The 25,617-nt window shown below is 40.1% G+C and overlaps 1 long non-coding RNA gene across 1 annotated transcript in view; it reads right to left on the bottom strand.

Moving 5' to 3' along the window:
• Positions 1-10,603: 10,603 nt before the first annotated feature.
• Positions 10,604-25,617, bottom strand: part of LOC146977813 (uncharacterized) — a 61,515-nt gene continuing 46,501 nt past the window's right edge. Inside the window, exons 2-3 of the long non-coding RNA XR_015037018.1 lie at positions 12,226-12,402; positions 10,604-10,910 (exon numbers count right to left, since the gene is read on the bottom strand). This is a non-coding gene — a long non-coding RNA (uncharacterized LOC146977813). The remainder of the gene's footprint in view (positions 10,911-12,225; positions 12,403-25,617) is intronic.

Here is a 25,617-nt window from a genome sequence, read left to right as displayed (position 1 = left end):
TGATGGCGCAGGGTCCCTTGTCCTCCTGCCTGTGGCCGACGCGATGCGCCCTCTCCAGCTCCGGTTCCGTCTCAAACACCTCGGTGCCGGACAAGTCCCTCAGTAGCTTGGACATGAAAGCCATCGGGCCCGTATGGGTTTCGGATCCCTCCGGTATGCCAAACACTCTCAGGTTAGATCGCCTGGAGAAAGCCTCCAAGAACTCCAATCGTTCCTCCACCTGCTCTAACTTTCCTTACAGTTTTATCACTTTGGGGCGTTATATTATTGATTATTCTCCCACCTTCGCCTCGTTGTTCGCCACTCGTGTCTCCAGAGCTGCAGCCTTGCTGGCAGCGTTCTCAGCCACGCGTCTCACCGGTGCAACACACTCCTCCACCTTGATAATAAACTCCTCTAAAATAGCGTCCCGGATGGAGTCTTTGATGGTTTAGGCTAAAGTGTCTGTTAAGGTGACAAGCCGGGCATCCAGGGCTGCCATAGTTATCGGATCTTTAGCCATGCTGAGTGATTCTGTATCGTTGTCGCCGCCCTTACTTGCTGCTGCTCTGGTAAAGTGTTGTTTAATCGAGGTTTGATTTGCTTTTTCCTTACGCGGCGGCATTAAGCGACCATTTCAAAATACGGCACGTCTGGTTATTTCACCACTATTAAGCAGCCCAGTGGCTTACTGGTTCAGATAAATAATTATGTTAAGCGGAGCTCTGGCTCACGGCGTCCTCCTCACGCCGCCATGTTGGCCACTCACACCACTCACACTTTTAATCATATCCTTGATTTAGTACTTACTTATGGAATAGAAGCTGACCATAATTGGATACCCATACAAATGGGTGTAACGACATTCAAAAAAAAGATGACAAATATTTTCCTCCTCCTGTTCACAAAAAGTACAGTGGATATTAATATTTTTATATGTAGAGATGGCCTGATTAACCGGGTAAATTGAGTGCATAATTTTAAAAGAAACTTCTTTAATTTTGTTTGTGACACAGTATTTGTTACTTGAAGTCCATACTGAGTTCCAGTTTATATCTATGTCCACAAATTTTGAGTTCCACAACAGTTTAGCTGCTGGGGTATTAATTTCTTGGAAAAGTTTCCTCAAATGTCTATTGGTGCATTATTTATCTGTTAAATCTATACCATCTAACATAAATTTTGTTTCAAAATATACATTACGCTGTGGTCTATTATCACTTCTTAATAACATCAATAGTCCCGCAGGTATAGCGTCAAATATTATGGCAAACTCTTTAGGTGTAATTGGAAATACATACTTTCTTAAGAACTCAGTATAATTGTACAAATGTCCATTTTAATTCAACAACTGTGTCACAAACATGATATTTTGATCAAACCATCTCTTAAAAAACAAAGATTTATTCTTATATTGAATATTTTGATTATTCCAGATCAGACATTTGTGTGGCGAGAAGTTATGTTTATAAACTAACATCCAAGAAAGTAAAGCTTCTTTGTGAAAATTTGCCAGATTTACAGGAAGTTTATCAACACTATAATTACAGTTTAAAAGAAATTCAATTCCCCCGACCTTCTTGAAAATAAGCTCTGGTATAATGTACCATAATTTACTTACTCCTTGCAAATATCTCTTTAGCCAATTTATTTTAAAAATTGTGTTAGAAGTGTTGAAATCCAATGCATTTAAGCCCCCTTGACAATATGGGTTACACAGTACTGTTCGTTTCAATTGGTGGGGTTTATTTTTCCAAATAAAGTTGAAAATTTCCGTGTCAATCTGTTTAATTTTTTTGGGTGGAACATCCAATACCATAGCTGTATAGACCAGCCGGGATAACCCTTCACTTTTAGATAACAGAATTCCTCCACTGATTGATAAATCTCTTAATAGCCACATATCATACTTTTTTAAAATTTTTTATTCAAGTCAACCCTTTTTTCTTGATCCTTACATATTTTAATACCCAAATATACCCAAACATCTTTAATACAGATACCTTCTATTTGTGTCAGGTTATTGGGTTTGTCTTTTAAAGCAAAGAGATCACATTTATTAATATTAACCTTCAAGCCTGATACCAAAGAAAATGCATTGAGACAGTCAATTGCTTTTTTTAAATTTATTTATTTATTTTTAACAATTTTTATTTATTTGTTTTAGTTATCAGTGATAACAATACATTGCAATACAATCCCTTCTGGATTATAGAGAACAATAAAAAACAAAAAATAAACAAACATAAAATACAATCATCAAGAACAGAGCCTGTATACATTTATATAAAATCAAGTCTCTCCTTATATAATAACCATTTCCCCCATCTTTTAGCAAATAAGTGTTCTTTCACTTTCAACTTGTATGTGAGATGTTCCATCGCTAGTATATCGTCTATAATTGACATCTATTGTTTGTTACAGGGGGGGTCAGTCTTGAGCCAGTTTTTTGTAATGAAGTTCTTCCTAGCCACCAAAAGAAATATTAATCAGATATTGGTCTCCTATATGCACCGATCCATCCAAATGTCCGAGGTACAGAACAAGACAAGATTTAGGAATCACATATCCCAGCACATTGCAGAGAACTGAGTGAACATTCCCCCAGAAGGGCTGTATATTTGTGCATTTCCAAAAGATGTGTGTGTGATCTGAATCTATGTCATTACGCAGTCTCCAGCATGGCTGGTGAGTACCCAACTGTTTGCTTTTGATTCTAGGTGTGATAAAATATCGAATCAGATTCTTCCAATTAAATTATTTCCATCTCAGTGACTGTGTAGTAGTTTGGTGTTGTGATGGTTTCTTAGTGCAACTTTTAGGTTTAATTAATGCTGGGGTGCCAGTCAGGCGTCAGAGTCCTGATAATAAGTCTGTGTCACACAACCCACACAAAGGATACACACTTTCAATAACTCATACTTTCAAATATGTACCCTTCATTAAAAAACACCTTCAAATACTGAACCCAGCACAAGAACAAGGACAAACAGGACACAACCAAGGTTTCTTTTGTTTTCTATTGTTCCAAGATATATTTCAATGTTCACAAACAATAAACAGTTCTATTAACAAGTCTCTTTCTCAGTTTCTTCAACAAAAAATCCGATCTTCAGAAAAACAGGAAATGTCAGAAAAAACCCAAAGCAGTCATAAAAAAGAGGGGCAAATCCAAAGCAAAAATAATCCAACAAAAATCAATCGGCAGTTACTCACACGCACCAGAGGGGGGAGTCGGTAAAGCGCACCAGTCAGTCCTGAGTCAGTCAGTCAACAGTCAGTTCAGGCCAGCTCCAGCGGGACCACTCGGGAGATCGCTGATCGGTACAGGCTCAGAGGCGGACAAACGAGGCGAACGCACGGGATTAACTACCGCTCTTCACTTTCACTTTTCCTCCTGTTAGGCCACTTTGGCGGCTCGAATCGCGCTCACTTTTTCTCCAGTCACACACTGCTTCGGCTACTGCTGCTGCTGCTGCTGCCGGCGCCGCCATGACAGTTATGACGTCGCTCTTAACCAGGTGATCACGTGAGCAGGGGCATGACCTGGCGGTCAAGTGAGTGGGCACGTCATGTACAACCTCGGCCCGTCACAGTGTGCTTTCCACAAATCATGCCATGTCCCTTCTGGAATCTCCTCACCCAGCTCCCTTTCCCACTTGGCTTTAACATATAATGTTGACTATTTTAGATTCCATTAGGCAGCCATATAAAACAGATACTGCTTTTGGGATAGGATGACTATATGCCTTAACCAGTAATTTTATGATAGGATGAATTTTATCCTCATTTTTTTGATATTTTTTATATAATAATCCCTTAATTGCAGATATCTAAATAAATCCCGATTAGTTAGATTATGTTCATTTTTTAGTTCCTGAAAGCTTTTCATTACACCCTTTTTTAAAGTTGTGCATATGGCTGTAATTCCCTAGTCAATTGCTTTTTTAACCTCATTTTCATTCTTTAAAAAAATAGTAGTGTCATCGGCTAGTTGACAGCATTTCAATTGACTTTCTACAAATTGAATGCCTCTAAAATAATCTTTATTAATGTGAAGTGCCATTGTTTGCATGATTAGTAGAAATAAAAATTGTGCAATAGGGTCTCCTTGTTTAACCCCTTTGTCTATATTAAAGCTACGGGTGGTTTCATTTAACAGCTTCACTGAACTGGTACACCTTCTATATAATGTCTGAATTGCAGATTTAAAATAAGAGCCAAAACCAAAAAAGTCCAAACTGTTAAACAAAAAAGAATGTTCTATGGTGTCAAAGGCTTTATAGTAATCTATGAATAGTATAAAGCTGTTGTCATCAATAAATTCATGGTAGTCAATTAAATCAAGAATTAAACGAACATTATTACTTATAAGTCTACCACTCATAAAACCAGACTGGCAATCATCAATAATTGTTTGAAGACAAGGTTTAAGTCTTTGAGCAAAAATAAGTGACAATAACTTATCATTATTAATTAAAGTGATTGGCCTCCAATTGTCAACATTCACTGGGTCTTTCCCAGGTTTGGGAATTAATGTAATGAGGCCTTGAGACATGGATGGTTGTAGTTTCCCCATAGATAGAGCTTCCTTATAAACATTAAACAAAAATTCTGAAACCTCTTCCTTGAAAATTTTATAAAACTCACTCGTTAAACCATCATTCCCAGGGGACTTATTATCTTTTAACTTAGAAATACATGAATTAATCTCTTCTTGGGTAATGTCCTGATCACATATATTTTTCTGTTCTTCATCTATTCGTTTTACATCCCCATCTATGGAACTAAAAAAAGAAAATGAATCACATAAATCAACTTTTTTCTTGTACAAGTTTTCATAAAAATTCTTAACAAAATTAGATATTTCAATGGCATTGTCTGTAATCTGGCCATTGATATTTAATTTAGTTATTGACGAGGTTTCTGCATTTCTTTTTTCCAAATTGAAAAAATATTTTGTGTTCTTTTCACCTTCCTCCATCCATTTTCTTCTAGATCTTACAAAGGCCCCTCTTGCTTTATCTTCATAGATCCGATCTAGTTGTAATTGTAATGTAATCAGATTTTCTTTATCTTGTTTGTTTGGGTTTGGATTTTCATATATCATAATGATCTTTTTTATTATATTATCCTCCATTATCCTTTTTTTGCCATTTCTTTCCCTCTGTGGGATGCTAGTCTTCTAATTTGATATTTTAAGAACTCCCATTGCTCTTCAAAAGAGTTCAGTGCTTTTGCCTTTCTCCAGCTTTCATTAATAGTTAACTTTGCCAAGTTTAGAAATTGTTTATCTTCTAAGAGAGTATTATTTAATTTCCAATAACTTGTTCTAATCCTTTGATCATGATCTGTAGTGTTATTAAGATTAACTGAAATATATATCAATTTATGATCTGTAAGTACAGAGGGTTCAATATAAACATCCATGACTTCTTTCTCCATAGCTGTCGATATCAACCAAAAATCTATTCTTGACTGTTTACTCAAGTCTTTTGTTTGCCATGTAAACTGACTCTTATCAGGATTTCTATACCTCCATATATCAAAACAATTTAAATTAAAACACAATTTATCAATTTCTGCAGTTTTATCAACTCTCACCGGACGTGGTGGCAAACAATCCAAAAGTGGATCTTTAATGGAGTTCCAATCTCCTCCAAGGATTAGTTTCACACTGGGGAATAGCATTAGAAACTAGATAAAGTAGCATTTCCTGATGGAAATGCGTGTGAATGCTGAAAGCAGCTGAACGCTGTTGCAGAATTAGCAAATAGTGCAAGCAGTGATCACCGAGCCCAAAGCTGCACCTGTTGGAAACACACTGTGTCAACACCAAGAAAGCTTGAGAGTCAAGCCTGAATTACTTACAATTAAAATTTCTGTGAATTTCAGGCTGAGAGCAGCAGTTTCAACATGAAGCAAGTTATCAGAAGTCAACAGAGGACGACTGGGAAAATAATTCACTATAATTGTTGTTGAGGCAAGATTTGAACCAGCAACCTTCAGGTCTTCAGCCCAGTGAGCTAACCTCTAGGCTACAGACACAGACAGTATGTGAGGGGCAAAGAAAACCTTTAATAAGAGGATCACTGGCTTCTGCTTAAAAAAAAAAGTAAGGAAAGTGCAGAAATTGGCCACACCAAGTAAGAGGAGGACTTTTTTGTGACCTGTGACTATTTTTTGGTGAATTAAAAATGAATTAAAAAGCACTTAACAACAAGTTACAAAGTTGAGCTCCTTCTCCTGCTGCTGTGAAAAAAATGCATTGGGCTGAATGAGAGCAGAGAGCTCCCTGGCTGCATTTAAAAAATATTTTAAATTATTATCTAAGTCTCTTTGCATTTTTGACCAGAATTTTAGTCAGAAGACAAGTGTGGCTACAAAACTGGAGAAAATAATGTGTCTGTGGCCGTACTGACAGTTTAGCCAGAAAAACTCTAGAATGTTTTTTTGCCTCTCTCCACTCTGGCTGATGATGTCACCACTCTAGCTCTGCTCGTTAGACGCAACACACACCCATTATAAAGCTGGATTTTGTCAAAAAAACTTAATGATTTTAAAACTGCCAAATATCAGAAACTGTTGAAGATATCAATAAGCTGAGTCATAGAGGAACACTTAAAAAGTTTGTCTACAGCTTAGAATTTGAATGAAGTCTCTAGCAGAAAGTATGGTGAAGCTTTAGTGGCTGAAAGAAGTAAGACGATTTGAAGAGTTTGAAGACTGTTCCAATGCATTCTCTATGGGAAAAAAAAAATCTGAAAAAGTTAAATATTTGAAAAAGTATAAAAAGTATGAAAAATTTGAATACATCCGATAAAGTCCAGAAAAAGCTGCACGTTTTGATATATGAATTGTTGAAATAGCACAAAGTATGAAGGACTAGAAGAAGACCATAAAAAGGCGGAAAGTAGTAAGAATATAAAAAGAGAACTAGAAAAGGCATTTCCAAGAATGGAAATGGTGTGACTGCTGACAGCAGCTGAATGCTGTTGCAGAATTAGCAAATAGTGCAAGCAGTGATCACCATACAAATGTTTGACCAAGGTCGGAATCGAACCTACAACCTCATGGTCAGCAGACTTCCACTCTGCCTCTAGGCCACAGTGCACACACAGTTGCAGAGACTGTTGTCTGTTGATGAGCTGCACTCTGTCTCACTCTGACATCAAGAAAGCTTGAGAGTCAAGCTTGAATGACTTACAAATAAAATTTCTGTGAATTTCAGGCTGAGAGCAGCAGTTTCAACATGAAGCAAGTTATCAGAAGTCAACAGAGGACGACTGGGAAAATAATTCACTATAATTGTTATTGAGGCAAGATTTGAACCAGTAACCTTCAGGTCTCCAGCTCAGCAAGCTAACCACTAGGCTACAGGCAGAGACAGTATGTGAGTGGCAAAGAAAACCTTTAATAAGAGGATCACTGGCTCCTGCTTAAAAAAAAAAGGTAAGGAAAGTGCAGAAATTAGAAATAATTCACTATAATTGTTGATGAGGCAAGATTTGGACCAGTAATCGAACCCACAACCTCATGATCACTAAACCTTTACTCTGCCACTTCGCCACAGAGAGCACAGACATAAGCATGTTGCCATTGTAATGTGATGATGTGCAGAGAGCTCCCTGGCTGCATTTAAAAAATATTTTAAATTATTATCTAAGTCTCTTTGCATTTTTGACCAGAATTTTAGCCAGAAGACAAGTGTGGCTACAAAACTGGAGAAAATAATTTGTCTAGAGTTTAATTTGCAGAAAAAGTTAAATATTTTAAAAAGTATAAATAGTTAAAAAGAGAAAAGTAATGCAGATAAAGTTCAAAAAAAGCTGCACGTTTTGATATATGAATTGTTGAAATAGCACAACACCTAACACACTAACCATATGGCCACAGAGAACCTGAGTTACAATGAGCTTTATACTATGAGGAATCAAAGACTGTCCAATGACAGCTGAATAATTGGAATCAAAAGTCAAGCAATGATGTGAAATGACTGAGGCAGGAATCGAACCCATGACCATATGTTCACTAAGCCTTTACTCTGCCACTCGGCTACAGAGAGCACACTGCTTTCTAAACTGTTGTCATTCATTGTAATGTGATGATGTGCTGCAAACTGGTACGAGTAATCAAGGAGATAACAAACACCTGTAACCAATTGAAGGCGGTGGAGGAGAGCAGAATTCAACATAACATAACAAGAGTTCTTCCCCTGGATTCGAACCAGTGACCTTAGGGTTGACAAGCGGCCACCCTAATCCCTACACTACAGTGGAGCTGTGGAGAAAAGAGGTTGAGACTTTGATGAATGTGAGATTTTTCAATGATGCTTAAAATAAAAAGAAATGAGTATAAATTAGCCACACCAAGTAAGAATAGGACTTTTTTGTGACCTGTGACTATTTTTTGGTGAATTAAAATGAATTAAAAAGCACTTAACAGCAAGTTACAAAGTTGAGCTCCTTCTCCTGCTGCTATGAAAAAAATGCATTGGGCTGAATGAGAGCAGAGAGCTCCCTGGCTGCATTTAAAAAATATTTTAAATTATTATCTAAGTCTCTTTCCATTATTGACCAGAATTTTAGCCAGAAGACAAGTGTGGCTACAAAACTGGAGAAAATAATTTGTCTAGAGTTTAATTTGTGGCCGTGCAGTTTAGCCAGAAAAACTCTAGAATGTTTTTTTGCATCTCCCCACTCTAGCACCACTCTAGCTCTGCTCGTTAGACGCAATACACACACATTATAAAGCTGAAAAAAATCAGAAAAAGTTAAATATTTGAAAAAGTATAAATAGTTAAAAAGAGAAAAGTAATGCCGATAAAGTTCAAAAAAAGCTGCACGTTTTGATATATGAATTGTTGAAATAGCACAAAGTATGAAGGACTAGAAGAAGACCGTAAAAAGGCGGAAGAAAATGGCCAAACAGAAGAACAATAGTGTGACTGCTTCACACTAATGAACAAATTTCTTCTTCCATTTCTTCAAATAAGACTCGGTTTCTGAAGCTATTATTTGTACCATAAACATTACTCAGTATGAAAATGGTGTCCATAAATTTCACAGCCAAAATAATCCATCTTCCAAATACATGAATTTTATTCTTCAAAATTTTACCATTAAACTTCCCTTTTAAAATGGCTACACCTGCTGAGTTATTACTGCCATAAGACATCCAAATGTCCTCTCCCCATTGCTGCTTCCAAAATTTATAATCAGTCACTAAAGCATCGGTCTCTTGTAAAAGATAAAAAATCAGCTTTAAATTTTTTACAGAAAAGAAAGACAGCTTTCCTCTTTAAATTGTCTCGGATACCCCTAACATTCAATGAGCACAATGATAGGGACAGTGTCACTTGCCCACACACTCCAAGAGAGAAAAAAAGAAAAAAAAGAAAAGAAAATGATTTTAACACCTAGCCTACTTTAACAGCCTACTTTAAAGTTATACCTGATCATTTATGACAAGTCTTCTCTTACTTGCTGTCATCCATCATATCGCAGTTCCTTCCCGTCGATTATGGCTTTGCTCGCTGCCTCGATATGGGGCCACAGTTTGTTTCTAGTCTCTTTGTCCCTTGATGTCAAGTCCTCTCCGAATCTGATTTTGAGAGTCTGCGTTCTTGGCCTTTTTCCAAACCATTTCTCTGATTGCTCTGGAAGTAAAACGTGTGATGATTGGTCGTATTCTATCTTCAGTTCTTCTTCCTACCCTGTGGCTGACGTCGATGTGGAGATGGAGAAGATTCCCGAGCTCTGGAGCAATTGCCCGGCAGATGTCCTCCACTCGCTGCTTGACGTCTTCTCCTTCTTGCTCTGGAAGTCCGTGGAGTCTCAAGTTCCAACGTCTCTGGTAATGTTCAGCATCGTTCACCTTGTTCTCTAACTCAGATATCCTCTTTTCATGGTCAGCAGTTGCCTTCTTCACAATGGTTACATCTTTTTTCATATCCTGAATTTCTTTGAAGAGGAATTCTGCATTTTCCTTCAAGGTGTTGATACTTGCTGCGTTATGTTGAATCAGCTTCTCCAGGCCATCTGCTTTCTTTTCCAGGCCATCAGCTCTTTGGTCTATTTTTTTTCCAGCAACTTTATGATATTGTCCTGTACCTCCGCCAGCGTTGGCTCGGGTCTCACTTTCTTCAATGTGGGAGTACTCGGCATGGAGTCAGGTAACCGCACGCATTCAGGGCTTTGAGGGCGTGCATAGGAATGTAAATCCGTATGACTGACTGACATCTCTGCCCCAACCGTAGGAATATTATTACTTAGGATAGTGAAGAGGTTTCTATCCACCTTGACTGTGCGAAATCTTCCTCCTCTATCTTTTCCTCTTCTCCCAGCCATGATGGTGGCTGTCGGCGTCCCAGGTGTTGTCACTCACCAGGTTGATTGACGCTGGCAGAGATTTTCTTTTTTCATTCTTTTCCACAGGTTTGCCTTCGCTAAAAGTTGAGATATCTGTCTCCAACTTTCAGATAAGGTCTTGATATTGTTTAGAGATATCGTTTATAGTTGGTATAACCTACAAATCAAACTTTAAGTGTTCAAAATCGGAGCTCTCTCAGTCGCGTTGCCTTCCGCACTCCCCACCGCCCCTGACACATTGAAGCTGCTGCAGCGTTTTCTGAGTCTGTGATGTCATAGATGATGTCATATGTGATGTCACATCCTGACAGGTTCACCGGCTGCACTTTACACTTTATTTCACTCCCACAGTCATCAGCTGTGGAAACAGCTACAGATCAGACCCACAACAGAGTCTCCAGTCGAAAGTCTGGACTCTCCACAAGATCATGAAGCTGCTGCAGAGATGAAGAGCTCAGGTAGTTGAAGCTCAGGTCCAGGTGTCTCAGGTGGGAGGGGTTGGACTTCAGAGCTGAGACCAGAGAAGAACAGCTGATCTCTGACAAACTGCAGTTGTGCAATCTGAATAAAGAATAAAAGAAGAAGATGAAACGAAGATCACTCAGAGACACACACACACACACACACACACACACACACACACACACTAGGGGTGTAACGGTATATGTATTCGTCCCGTGCCATCACGGTACGGGGGTCACGGTTCGGTGCACACAGTCACACGGCGAATACGTCTGAATGAATATTAAAAAAAAAAAAAAAAAAAAAAGCAGAGTCCTCATTTGAATCCAGGTGGCGGTAATGAGCCTCGAAGCTGCCTGCAGCCGTCATAGCAGACGAAGAAGAGAAGTGATGAGAGAGTGAAGTTAGAGGAGGAGAGCTGTCTGCTTCATTCACTGTGGCTTCTCAATGAAACACAACGGCGGCGGTGGCGGCGGCTCGCGACCATAATACATCCATGCTCGCGACTGGTCCACCGGACAAAGTCCGTCGGCGATGTTTCACGGATGCGCGGTGCGTCGCTAGAAACGCATCAAACACGTAGCGCATGTTCAACCCGATATGTCAATCACTGGTGCAAGTAAAAAGACAAGTTGTGTGCAACAACTTATCCCGCTGCTTTTAAGCCTCTTGACATGAACACAGACAGGTGAGGAGAAAACGAGACCGCACACTATATATAATCAGACACATTTTGTCTGATGAAGGGCTGACGCCCGAAACGTGTGAGTGACATTAAACTGTCACGGGAGCTTTTAACTAGTGTGCGGTCTCCTTTTTTCCTTACCTGTGTCTTTCTTGGTGGTCCAGCACCTAGTCTTCAGTTTTTTGGGGGATGTGCGTGTAGCTGCCTAATATGTTTTATGAACACAGGCAGGACCAGAAACATCACCAAAGTAACTGCTAGTCTAATTTAACTGTGTAAACCAACATTGATGTCAGTTTATTGTTTTGTTTTTTTAATAATATTTTTTTAATAATAATAATTTAATAATTCGAATAATAGTTGCCAGTTGTCAAGTGCATGTTTTTTTTCCTCTAGAATTAATGAATGGCATTATAACACTCCTAATGCACTTGTTTTATTTTGTATTCTTTTTTCTTTAAACTTTTATAACACAAGACAGATTTTAGTTTTACATTCAATTAGTGTCTGTTGTACCGAAACCGTACCGAACCGTGACCCCTGAACCGAGGTACGTACCGAACCGTGACTTTTGTGTACCGTTACACCCCTAACACACACACACACACACAAACACGTCCTTCATTCATGACATCAAAGTCAATGGTTCAAGTTCTGAGTGAAGATCAATCAGGTTCAGTTGTGGATCAAAGATCTAAGATCTACAACAGTAACAGTCAGTGAACTGACCTCAGAGTCTCCAGTCGACAGTCTGGACTCTCCAGAAAACCACTCAGATCCTTCACTCCTGAATCCTGCAGCTTGTTGTTGTGGCTCAGGTCCAGGTGTCTCAGGTGGGAGGGGTTGGACTTCAGAGCTGAGCCCAGAGAAGAACAGCTGATCTCTGACAACCAGCACCACTCCAATCTGAATAAAGAATAAAATCAGTGAGTTGAGGACAAAGCTCCTTGTTGACAGCGTTCAGTGTCTCATCATCTGTTCAGAGCTGAAGAAGCTTCAGAAAGAACAAGTTTAGAAAATCAAAGTCCAACAGCTGAAGCAACAGGAAGCAGGTTAAACAGTCACATAGAGAGAAAACAGCTCATTAATATTCATGAGAAGCTGCTGCTGACTCCGCCTCTTCACCTGTCAGCTCCACCTGTGGCTCCATCCAGACAAACTCATGTTGTGCAGCCACATTGATCAGAGATTTGCTGACGATGCTCAAGACAACAAACATGTGAGGCTGTGCTCTGTTACCATGACGAGACAGAGACAGAAAAACCTGAAACCAGCATACACACACACACACACACACACACACACACACAGCTGCTTATTATGGGATGTTGGCTTTGAATGTTTCACTATAAACATCACAGAGCCTCAGGAAAGAGGTGGAGCCAGCAGCTATTGATTATAGATCAGTTATTGTCTGATACATCTAGGGTTGGGGAGTAACGGATTACATGTAACGGCGTTACGTATTTAAAATACAAAATATGAGTAACTGTATTCCGTTATAGTTACAGTTTAAATTGGTGTTACATCTGAATACAGTTACATTCTTTTTTTTAAAAAGGATTACTTGGATTACTTTAGCCTACCTACCGCACTACACGCAGTGTTATAAATTCCCTTTGTCAGTGAGCAAAGGTACCCTAATTAATATGTTAACTCATTGAGTGCCAGCCCTTTTATAAAATGGTCAGTGCCATGTGCCAGCGTTTTAGGGCATTTTGAGTAATATTTCAAGACCCAGAGAATATTTTGTACTATGACTCTGAAAACACCAAACAGCTCAAAGAAAAGAGGAGACTCTCTATTCAACTAGGGAAAAAACCATTTGTTTGTACCTTGTTCCATTCTTGATTTATCTTAAGTTGAATAGAGCCTGGTTGCACCAAGAAGACCACTTTTATTTCTAGAAAGCTGAGAAAAATGCATTTTTGTTAAAGAGAATCTCTCAAGAAAAACAGTGATTTATCTGTTTTAATTTTGGCTTCAAAAACATGTAAGACATCTGAAAATTTGTTTCATTGACCCCCCCCCCCCAAAAAAAATAAAAATAAAATACAAGTACGAGCAGTTGCTCCCCCCTCACCCTCTCCTACCAAGCTACCAGGTTAGCCTTCCACAGTCCCTCATTCCTCACGGTGCCCGCTAGGGTTGTTCGGTATACCGGTACTAGAGTGGTACCGGGGTACTGACGCATTTAAAACGGTACCATACTGCGCTTAGATGGGACCGGTACTTTCATTTTGCGCCGCCGGCAGCGGTGACGTCGCATTGTAATTTGAGCCGAGGCGAGCGAGTCACAAACGAAGCAAGGTGCTTTTTTTTTTATTACCGTTACAGCGCCACCTGGCCATGTGCCTGTGTTTATGTGTGTGCACCAGCGCGCGAGAGAGAGACGGGCCACCACAGACTCATTAATTAATGCAAACACTGCTGGTTGATAAGTTTCGTTTTTACCGCGCACCAACCTTGGCGCTGGCATGCATGTACGCTTCTCTCTCTCTCTCTCTGTCTGTGAGTAAACACAGCGAAGGAGCGCTACGCAGAGATGAATTAACGGAACAATATTGCGTCGATGGGGGGGGGGGGAAACAATAGGTGTGTGTTTCAGTAACATGAACGTTTGTGTTTCATTCTATAAACTACTGATGACAATTTCTCCCAAAAATTACAACTGGTCAAAAGAACAAAAAAAGATGCAGTGTTTTCAGACCTCAAATAATACAAAGAAAACAAGTTGATATTCATTTTTAAACAGACCACTAATGTTTTAATTTAGGAAGAGTTAAGATTGATATAGATGGAAATCAGCAGCAGTGACTGTTTACTGATTTACTGATTACTGATGCATATGTTATAGTTCTAAGATTTTCTATTAAAATAAAGCCAATAACAACATTTTTTGTGTTCTCTTTTTATTTGGAAAAGTACCGAAAAGTATTGAAAAGTATCGAAAAACATGTTGGTACCGATTCCGGTACCAAAATGTTGGTATCGTGACAACACTAGTGCAAGCGCGGAAGACAGAGGAGAGAGCGTCGGCGCCCAGCAGCTGCAGTCACTCAGCCTACAGACCGAGTCTGTGTGTATAGCGGACCAGCCGCACGGAGCGCACACTATCCCCAATCGTCTCTTATCGCCGGGAGCGGCCGACAAGGTGAGCGAGTGGAACATGGCGATGCATGGTAGAGACTTGTCCAGCCAGCTAACAGGCCATATGAGCCCCGTATCGGTGGCGCCCGTGGAGCGGAGCTATCAAAGCAGCCAGGGTTCTCCTGTCCTACAGCCACCAGCTAATCTCAATACGAGCATCCCACCATATCAATCACCCTGGTTAAGCTGTCCAGTAGTTCACAGCACCCCCCTGTCACAGCCATCCAACCTGCAGCTTGGATCAGCTAGACTGCTTCAGCATGAGCCACGACTGTCTACACTGCCACATACCACCTCTGCAGCATTAAAGCTTCAAGCAGCCACGACTCCTACACCAGGTAGTAGACAGGAGAACTACACACTGACGCAGTCTCTGCCATCAACTGTGACATCTGCGTGGGCACCGCCTCCCCTCACTACGCTGAATGTGGCCATGCTGCAGCCTACTCCTCAAGCATCACAACCAGTGAGTTATGCAAGTCCACAGATACCAGCTACATCTGGCTACCAGTCCAACCATCCCCATACACCAATGGTTAACAATGTACAGGACGGAGTGCCACCAGTGCCAATACCTGCCCCTGCAGACAACACCAGTAAATCCAGCACCAGTGCAGCAATACACTCCACTCACAGGGCTTGAAGACCTCCGGCAGTGTGCCAGAAATCCGGCGTAGGAATACTTTTGGTGATTTTTTATTTTTATTTTTTATTAAAAAAAAAAAAAAAAAAAAAAAATCAAACCAGCCAAACTTTTTTTTTTTTTTCAAAATCTTTTTATTGAAAAGTACAATTAGATATTTCCAATTTCAGGGATACAATTATCCTTTTCTTTTTCTTTTAACATATATGTATATGTAAACAGTTACATATACACATCAACAAACGAAAATTAACAAAAACACACTCTGATAAAATTGTAGAGGAAAAATAATTACATTAAATTACAGAGTGCAGAATAAAAAAACAAACAAACAGACATACAAAAACAGTGAACACCCCCCCACCCACCCATGCCCCAACTCGGCATATCACGACAAACACGCATACTACTGGTTGTTTATGCAATATAAAATGTACAATGGTAATAGGCAGAAATTCAATCAGGTAGTACCTCTAAATTAGTGAAATAGGAAATAAAGGGTTGCCATTTGTGGAAAATTTTTTACTGTACATCCTCTTAATGTATATTTAATTTTCTCAAAATTTAAAAAAAACATCATGTCTTTAAGCCACCAGGAGATAGAAGGATATTTAGCAGATTTCCAATGTAACAATAATAAACGTCTTGCAAGTAAGGATGTGAAAGCTATAATATCCTTTTGTGTAGAGTTGAGTGCAAGTGAGGGGTTAGGAATCCCAAATATGGCAATCAGAGGGCAAGGTTGGAGATTTACACCAAGAACAGTTGACATAATAACAAAAATCTTTCAGAACAGGACATAGAAAAAACATATGACTGAGGTGACAAGGAGAGCCATGACATTTATCACATTTGTCTTCCAGTTCCGGATATAGTACCGACAGTCTAGACTTGGAGAAATGCACCCTGTGTAGAACCTTAAATTGAATAAGTCCAAGACGTGCACAAGAAGTGGTAGATTTTACCCTCTCTATGGCTTTTTCCCAGGACTCCTCATGTATTTGTATTCCAAGTTCCTCTTCCCATGTACACTTAAGTTTAACATTTGAATGGTCGCTAAGAGCCAAAATAATATTGTACAATTTCGAAGTGATTCCTCTGTGATGAGGAGTAAATGATAACATTGTTTCCCATTGCTGTTCCGGTGGTAAAGAGGGAAAATTTGGGAAACACTTAGTAACAAAACTGCGAGTTTGAAAATAGCGAAATAAATGACTGACAGGGAGGCCGTAGCGAGATGACAAATTCGCAAAGCTATCAAATACACCACCTGCATATAAATATTTAAATTGCGTAATACCCTTGTCATGCCACATTGAAAATGTTGAGTCTGAAAGTGATGGAGGAAATAAATGGTTGTTATTAATAGGACTTGAGGAGGATGCAGCTACAAATTTAAAGTGCCGCCTAAATTGAAACCAGATTTTAAGTGTGTTTAGAACCACTTGATTCTTAGTATATAAAGAGGGTTTTGCAGGTAAAGAGGAATAAAGTAGAGCAGGTATGGAAGATCCTGTACATGATGATAGTTCCAATTTACACCAAGAGGGTCCAGAAGATTTTAACCAGTAGCAAAGTTTATGGATGTGAGCAGCCCAATAATAGGCTTGGAAATTAGGTAATGCAAGTCCTCCACTAAGTCTGCATCTCTGCAGTAATGATTTACGAACTCTTCCCGCCCCAAATAAAAGAACAAATTATCTTGTCCAGTGAGTCAACAAAATGTTTAGGTAGAAAAAGAGGAATTGACTGGAATAAAAATAAAAGTTTTGGTAAGATATCATTTTAACAACATTGATCTTGCCGATTAATGAAAGGGGGAGGTTACCCCATCTTTGAAAATCAGATGTAATCTTTGAGATAAGGGGAGTGAAATTAGCTGATGCAAGGCTGGATAAAGAACGAGTCACGTTAATACCTAGGTATTTAAACCCTGATGGACTAAACTGAAAAGGTAAATCTGACTGCTGAAGAAGACATGCTGCAGTATTAATGGGAAAACACTCACTTTTCCCCAAATTTAATTTATAACCTGAAAAGGTGCTGAAGTCCTCCAGAATACTCAAGACAGTAGGGATAGAGAATGTAGGATCAGTTATATACAACAACAAATCATCCGCATATAGCGATAATTTATATTCAATTCCATTACGGGTGATTCCTTTAACTAAGGGGGAAGATCTTAACGCAATAGACAGAGGCTCGACAGCTATAGCGAAGAGCAAAGGCGACAAAGGACAACCTTGGCGAGTTCCGCGACCAAGAGCAAAATAATCAGAATAGACATCATTAGTATGGACACTGGCTTTAGGGGACAAATAAAGAAGGCGAATCCAAGAAATAAATTTATCACCAAAACCAAATTTTTTCAAAACTGCAAACAAATACTCCCACTCTACCCTATCGAATGCTTTTTCGGCATCTAAAGAAATCACAAGCTCAGGAAGTTCAGCCGAATGTTCTGAATAAATTATATTAAAAAGTGTACGGGTATTAAAAAACAATTGACGACCCTTTATAAAACCATTTTGCTCCTCAGATATAATATTAGGAAGCACATTCTCTAAACGAGTTGCAATTACTTTAGCCAACACCTTTACATCAGCATTAAGCAGAGATAATGGTCTGTAGGAACTACAGGAGGTTGGATCTTTGTCCTTTTTGAGAAGGAGCGCTATAGTGGCTTGTGTCAAAGTTGGAGGTAATGTACCGCTTTCTAAGGATTCATAGTGGCGCCAATTTACCAATAAATGTTTTGAAAAATTCAATCGGAATCCCATCAGGGCCTGGGGCTTTATTAGACTGCATAGCTTTAATAGCATTTGACACTTCTTCAAGGGAGAGGGGGTAGTCCAATTGCAGGGAAGTATTAATATCAATGACTGGATTCGAAAGGTTCTGAAGAAATTTGTTCATTTTAATATTGTCTGTAGGAAATTCAGATTTATATAATGAAGAGTAAAATGATTTAAAAGTAGCATTAATTACCAAGGGATCTGTAGTAATAGTGTCATGAGCGTTCTTAATACTAGGTATCAAACGGGAAGTTTTGACGTCGTAACTGATGTGCCAGTAAGCGACTTGCCTTGTCGCCGTGCTCGTAATATGAGCCACGAGTGCGTAGTAGCAAGCGCTCTGCCTCCTTAGTTGACATGAGATCAAATTCTGCTTGCAAATCAAGACGCTGCTTAAGTAGTTCGGGAGAAGGGTTCAGCACATAACTTTGATCAAGGTTACTAATTGCAGATCTAAGTTCATTAAGCCTAGCATTATTCTTTTTATTAGATAGGGCAGAGTAAGAAATAATTTGACCTCGAAGGTAGCATTTAAGTGTCTCCCATAACAATGAATATGAAGAGGAGTCATTTTGATTGAAAGACAAGAACTCGTCAATAGAATTTGAAATGAGTTTGCAAAATTCTTTATCTGCCAAAAGAAGAGAATTGAATCTCCAAAGTGGAGGGCTACGTTTATAAGTAGAAAGTTGAATCTCTAATAACAAAGGTGAATGGTCAGAAATTACAATACCTAAATAGTCAGAAGACTTTACACATGAATTAAGAGTACTGTCAATAAAAAAATAATCAATCCTAGAATATGAGAGGTGCACCTGAGAGAAAAAAGAAATTTTTTTAATAGAATGATTACGAGATCTCCATGGATCGATGAGACCATTCTGTTTCATAAAATCTGAGAATGTTTTAGACATAGCAGATTGAGTCAGATTACGAGGATTAGACCGATCCAAGATTGGATCAAAGACACAATTTAGATCCCCTCCGAGGATCAGCAGGTGCGTATTCAAGAAGGGGATGTTACTTAGCAACTTATTAGTGAATTATATATATATATATTTACTAACAGAACCTTTTTTTGCATCGGGGTACCAGCAACTATAAGGTATCTGCCGTTCCTATCAGCAATCACATCAGTGGATGAGAACTGAACTTTTTTATTAATGAGAATAGCGACCCCTCTCGCTTTTGAGTTAAAATTTGAGTGGAAGACTTGACTTACCCAAGGGCAATGTAACCTACGGTGATCTTTAATGCGAAGATGAGTCTCCTGTAAAAATACTATATCAGAGTTTAAACATTTCAAATGGATCTCTTAACGGGATTACCCATACCTCTGATATTCCAAGTAATAAATCTGAGAGGTGTACCTGATCCAGCAATGCTGGGATCTATATTGCCATTAACCATTGAAATAATGAAAAAAAACAACAAAAATGCATATTGTCGCTGAGGTGGGACACCCTCCCTCCCCCCAAATACCCCAAAACCCAAATACACCCAAAGTCCCCATATAACAACAGAACAAAGGGGACAGCAGTGTTTCCCACAATGACCAAAAGTTGTCCAGAGTAGTGTTAGAACAACCCGGAGACTAAGCAGAGCAAGTAGAAGTAAGAGAGAAAAAAAAAACTCCCGCCGACTTCAACTGTGTTTAACAGTATGCGCATGAGTTGTAATGAAAAACGAATAAACAAAAGAGTAAGAAAAAAAAAGTCACAATACAATATTGTTTCATCTTAACCCTTAAACAGGCAGGAGTGGAAAATAAGTTGCAAAAAATAATTTAATGTTATCACTCATCTCTTTAGGCCCTAAGAAAAATATTTCAAAATTCAAAAATATATATATTAAATATTTTGGATTTTATGAGTTGTATCTCCCGGGATACGTTGCCCTATTAAGGTATAAAAAGAGCCCAAATGATAAACATATTAATGCTCATTTTGATGAAGATAAGTTATACATTGTTATATTCCTTGGTCATTTACATTACACATAGACCTTTTAAAGTTGATTTTATTAATTTTTTCCAATCCAACTTTGTAATCTCATTAGAAAGCAGTCTCATAAAGAAGTGACATGCCACTGCTGCTACTCCATAAAAAAATCCTAGTGGAAACACTGTTTTATAGTGAAGACAGGCAACAAACTTTTGTATGTTTCTAAGTCTGCATAAGGGAGAAATTAAAAAATTATATTTTTGCATTTACCTTTAGAGAGACAGAATTTTATGTTTGTATTTCGCACTAATCTTAAATTAACTCATAATAACATTGTATTCTAACATTTTGCACATGGGAATGGCAGAAGATGGCAAAATACTTGCTTGTTTTGTGCACATAGTTAGGAAAAGACTGAAAAACAAAAAGACCCAGGTCTTGTGGGCTGCCTGACTCAGGTGTTTTATGTTTGTGTCTTAGATAATGTCTTTTTCGCTGTAGTTTCAGCCTCAGCAAGGTAGGGATCTACTTGTTAAAAACAGAGTTGTTATATAATTGTTATAAGCTAAGAGATATGATTTTGAGTTGTGCATTTTGAGCCAAAAGTATAAAGGCCCCAAGTCAAAAGCTTTCAAAACTTCTATGTATAGGAAATAATAAAAACGAACTAGTGAGATTGATAAATCTGTGCAGGAGTGTTTTGCTTCACAAAGAAAGAATAAAAACACTCTCTCCAACTTTTGCAGTCCAATTGGCTTTATGCACAGTTCCACTACTTCCTGAAATAAGCCAGCTCCTTTATTTCCTGTCTTACATTATTGGACCCACTGATTAATACAGGTGTGTCTGACCATTGTTGTGAGGTCAGACACACCTGGATTAATTAGTGGGTCCAATAATGTAAGACAGGAAATAAACGAGCTGGCTTATGGAACTGTGCATAAAGTCCATTTGCAGTCAAATTGTTTTTCATCAACAAAAATTTGTCACACAGATCTTCATTGGGTACCCCCCCCCACACACACACACTTTACATTATACCGTGACTATTTCATATCGTGAGTCCTATGTCGTATTTCGTAAAGTATCGTGAATTGACTATTTGTTACACCCCTAACTACATACATACCACCAGTTATTATTTATTTTTAGCTATTTATAGTCTGTATTTATTGTTGTGTTGTGTGTGATTGGTTCTGTGACAGCAGTTGACCACATCCTTTCTTTTCCCATAAAATGACCTAGCCGAGATGCCCTGCTTGAAAATAAATATATTTATTTAAGTAAAATACAGTTATACTGTTGTAATGGACAAAGCTGTGCATGATAATATCTGATACTGCAGTAATTATTAGCAAGCCTTCCAGTTTGAAACAACATTTTGAATAATGAACATTGACCAAATTTCTACCCCTAATCTGGCAACGTATCTCATGGGATACATACATTTCAAAAGCTGCTAAGTAACACCACAAACACAGTTGGAACATTTTTTCTTCATGAGAATGTTTAGACAACTGTTCTAATTCATTTTAGGAATTTATACTGTTGTTTTATTGAAAATAAGTATGACTAATATATGATTAGTTCCACGGAAGGAAGCAGGTTCTCCACCACTGGCAGCCATGATGTTTTCAGATCAGGCTGACGAAACAATGAAAGATAGCCTGAACCAAATCATATCATCTAGATGCTAATACCAGACAAGACTTTTGATAAATGCAAACTTAATTAGTGAAAACCTCCCAGCACACCCCCTACAGGATGTTAAAGTGGGTGTATCTCCTGGTGCACGTTGGCTGTTTAAGGGTTAAGATGAGCATTCAAAAATAAATAAATAAAAATTCACCTTAGTAGCACAAATCAAATTTCCACAGATCAGATGGATAAGAATGTAAATATGAAATGAAAATAGAAAAATAAAATTAACAGTAGGGCAAAAATAAGATAATAGGCTACTGATCTAAACAGAAGTGCAAAAACTCAAATGTGGAATCCTTATTTTGTAAGGAAGAGGGGAAAATTGCCTGCTATAAACAAACAATAGTAACACTAATTTAGTTAGTGCAACAAAGCCCCAGCAGTATAGAGTTAAGGCCACATGTTTTAAACAATAATACAACACAAGACTGTAGAGCTATTGGAGCTCACCCAGAAATCAAGGTTTTGACGTAGTCGCTGGCTTCATCCGCTGAAACGAAGTCCTTCTCAACACCGTTGTATGTGATGCGAAGTCGCGCTGGATGAAACAGGCCGTACCGAGCGCCGTCAATGCCACGAAGTTGCCGCCTGACCTCGTTGAATGCAGCCCGAGCTCGGGCTACCTTGGCCGTGTGGTCAGGGAAGACTGAAATGGTCAGGTCTCTGACTTTAATTTGTCGGAGCTCTCTAGCGCGGCGTAAAATGTCAACACAGTCACTGTGATAATGAAGTCTGCATACAATGGCTCGTGGACGCTCACCGGGCTTGGGCTTCGGTTGGAGGGTCCGGTGGGACCGGTCCAAAAGCGGCTCCTTTGTCAGGCCAAAAGCTTCCATTAGCATGGTGGCTACAGCGGCAGTGGTGCAGGTGTCAGGACCCTCCGGTACTCCCACTATCCTAACGTTGTTCCGCCGTGACCTGGATTCCAAATCTTCACATTTATTTTCCAGCTTGGCTACGTTAGCAGTGAGGGACTTGACAGTAGTTTTCAACTCAGCGATGTCATCTGAGCATCAGTGAGCGCGTACTCCATCTCCCCGACCGTACCTTTTAGCTCGGACACGGTAGCATCGGTAGCTGCTTTATCATTCGCCAGCTGTGTTTTCACCGCTTGCAGGTCGAGCTTGATAGTAGACAGAACATCGCCGAGGGTATCTTGGAGTTCCTTCTTAAAAGTAGCAGCAATGTCATTCCGTAGCGAAGTCAGCAACTCGAGCTTGAGGGCAGCAATGTCAGGATTAGCTTGCGTTGGGGCGACACCTGTAGGAGTCGGCGGCCTACTCGAGGGTGGGGTTGCGGTTTGCAGACCAGGCCTCAGATGTGTCTGGATAGTATTGCGAGACATTTTACGCAGTCCAAAGTAAAACTTTTCAACAAAAAAATACTGCGGTGTAAGACAGGACGAAAAAAGTAACCTAAAAGCCCAGAAGAATAACAATTTTTATCGAAATCAGCAGGAGCTCCCAAACTCACGTCCTACTCAGCAGCGCCCCCCCAAACCAGCCAAACTTGTTTGTGTGTACCGGGCTGCAGAAAACTAGTGTATTGCAGCGGTCGGTGGGTGGGTGGGTGGGGGGGGATATTAGTTCGTCATGCTTCAGACCTGGGTCACATAGCGTCCGTGCTTGCTCTCTCCCACTCAACCTCACCGGGAGCGGCGGCTGCAGGTACCACAGCTGCATCCATAGTGCGAATCACGGGGGGGGGTTCTGGTTCAGCATTGTGTGGATCTGCAGAAATTAGGGTTTGCTAGGGTGTGTGTGTGTGTGTGTGTGTGTGTGTGGGTCTGACTTGCTGGCAGTTTAGATCTAGAATATTTTGTTGGTGACTGCGAAAGTTGTTTGTGTGGTAGGCTACATTATGTGCTGCATGAACTGTAAAATTGTGTAAAATTTGGTTTATCATCATCTACACACAGACTGTAGACATTTCATTGAACAAGATACTGTAGGCTAAGGATAGGCCTACTGTAAGACTTGTGTAAATTCAAGGATGCGCTTGCGCTGTACTAAGTTCCCTTTACACTCTGGAGAAAATATTGACCCCCCCAATTGTCATTGTATAATAATATATATGGCTACATCTATGATCGACCGTGTGTGTGTGAACAGAAAATTCGTATGACTGCGTTTATAGCTGAACACGATCGATCTCTTGTTCACAATGGCCCGGCCACTTGTGGAGCTGTGCAAGAATTTAGCGGAAGACAAAAATGCATTGGCTAAATTATCGGTTTCCAACAACCACACTAGTTACTTAAACACACACAGCCTTGCCCCCGAGTTCAAGAGACAGCTGGCTGAAAAGCTTAATAATCATTGTTAAAAATGCTGCAAATCAACAAAAATTTTATAGTAACTGATGATCAAATTTTCATTTTTTTTGGTGAACTGCTCATATTTCATTATTAAAAAATTTTCAACCCCCCCCCCCCGGAAAAAAATTTCAGGCACAGTTATCAATCCATCGCCCTGCAACAGCCCGTATCAGCTCTGCAGGGGCAGTACAGCCCCCAGTCCCAGTATACACCACTGCAGGTACCATACACCGACCAGTCCCCCAGACAGCCAGTTCCAGTACCCAAACTGCCAAAATTGGTACATGACAGTGAGAGTGAGTTTGCTGACTTAAAAATGGCACTGGATCACCTGCTCAATCCGCATACTGAACTTTCTGAACATTATAAATACCGTGTGCTTATGGAACACTTGGTCCTGGACGAAGCCAAGCTAATAGCTCAGTCATGCAGGCATTAGACACAACCCTACACCGCCGCCATGCAGGCTTTGCAGAGACAGTACGGGCAGCCGCATCAGTTGGCACAAAGTGAGATCGCCGCCATCCTGAACTCCCCTGATCTCAAATCAGGAGACCCCAAGGCTTTCCAGAGCTTTGCCCTCAACGTTGATTTGCTGGTAGGAATGCTAACCTCATTGGAAGGGCCAAATGGGATGGAAGTGATGTCTACTGGCCATGTTGACCGGCTACTTAGCAAACTCCCTAGACACATGAGAGACAACTTCGTGGAGCATCTACAGATTCAGGGGCGCCTCAGCACCAGCAGCTTAAACCCATACAACCTCAGAGATCTCGCAGAGTGGCTCAAGGTGAATGGTGAAATGGCACAGCGCCATCGAGCTGAAGGAGCACAGCCTGCCAAAAGAGACAGACCTATCCCTACCTCCCGGCCTCGGACCCAGCCTGTCTCTGTGTATCACGGTGCAGACCAGCCCAAATCAGCTGAGATGCCTCGGTCAGCAGCTAAGCAACAAAGGTTTAAAAGGATGTGTCTCTTCTGCAAGAGTACAGAGCACTACTTGTCACAGTGCACAGACATTATTCAATGCTCAACACAGGAAATTGAGAAGTGGATAGCACATGGCAAGCGCTGTCGCAACTATGGCCGTACTAACCATGACCAGGAGAGCTGCACATTAAAGGAACCATGCAGGGGGCGGTGTTTAGCTCAGTTGGTGGAGCACCCGCCCCATGTGTAGAGGCTATGGTCCTCGCTGCAGGCGGCCCCGGTTCGAGTCCCGCGTCGGACGGCCCTATCCTGCGTGTCATTCCCCCCCTCTCTGCCTCCCATTTCCTGTCACACTCTGAACTGTCCTATCTAATAAAGGCATGAAAAGCCCCAAAAAATATATACTTTAAAGAAACCATGCAGTGAGTGTCAGGAGATCCACCTGAGAGCGCTGCATGACGTCACTAGGCCAGGCCCCTGCGTCTACCTCATCACACCCAAAGACTGCACCTCAGCTGATAACACTATGCAAGGAAGGAAAGTGTACCTCCAGGTGGTGCCAATCATCATCAGTCACGGGACCAAATCACTGCAGACCTATGCAATTCTCGATGATGGGGCTGAACGCACCATAATACTTCC

The sequence above is a fragment of the Trachurus japonicus genome, chromosome 11 (genome assembly GCF_045865225.1).
Source record: "Trachurus japonicus isolate A0001 chromosome 11, Traja_1.0".
NCBI lineage: Eukaryota > Metazoa > Chordata > Actinopteri > Carangiformes > Carangidae > Trachurus > Trachurus japonicus.
This window is presented reverse-complemented; position numbering and strand designations above follow the sequence as displayed.